Consider the following 455-nt stretch of genomic DNA (forward strand, 5'->3'; position numbering starts at 1 on the left):
GCCAATAAGGAGGTAATAAAAGTTAAATGAAGTATAAGGGTGGGGCCCAGACACGATAGGATTAGTGTCCTTATAAGAAGAGAGCTCAGGGCTGGCAGAGTGGCATGTTGGTTAAGAGCTGACTTGGGACGCCAGAGGGCTCCGGTTCAGATCCCACATATGAGAGCCAGTGACACTGCCCTCTACAGCTAAGATGCTGAACAACAGCTCAATCTGGAGCTGGGCTGCCTGTGAGTCGCCGGTGAAGGCGTAGGCTGCAGCCCCTGCTGCAGTGGGTTGCCATGGGCTACCGTGTATAGCCAGCAGCCAGCATAAGCAGCCAGCAGCCGCCGAGAGCAGCTGTCCAGAAGCCGGAGACTGATCTCCCTCGCCCGGGAAGAGCGCAATGATGGTGTCAACTTGGGCCAGTGAAGCAACGTCCTCCACAACTAGACTGAAGAACAAAACAACAGCAA

This window comes from Hipposideros armiger, unplaced genomic scaffold, assembly GCF_001890085.2.
Source record: "Hipposideros armiger isolate ML-2016 unplaced genomic scaffold, ASM189008v1 scaffold_1300, whole genome shotgun sequence".
Lineage (NCBI taxonomy): Eukaryota > Metazoa > Chordata > Mammalia > Chiroptera > Hipposideridae > Hipposideros > Hipposideros armiger.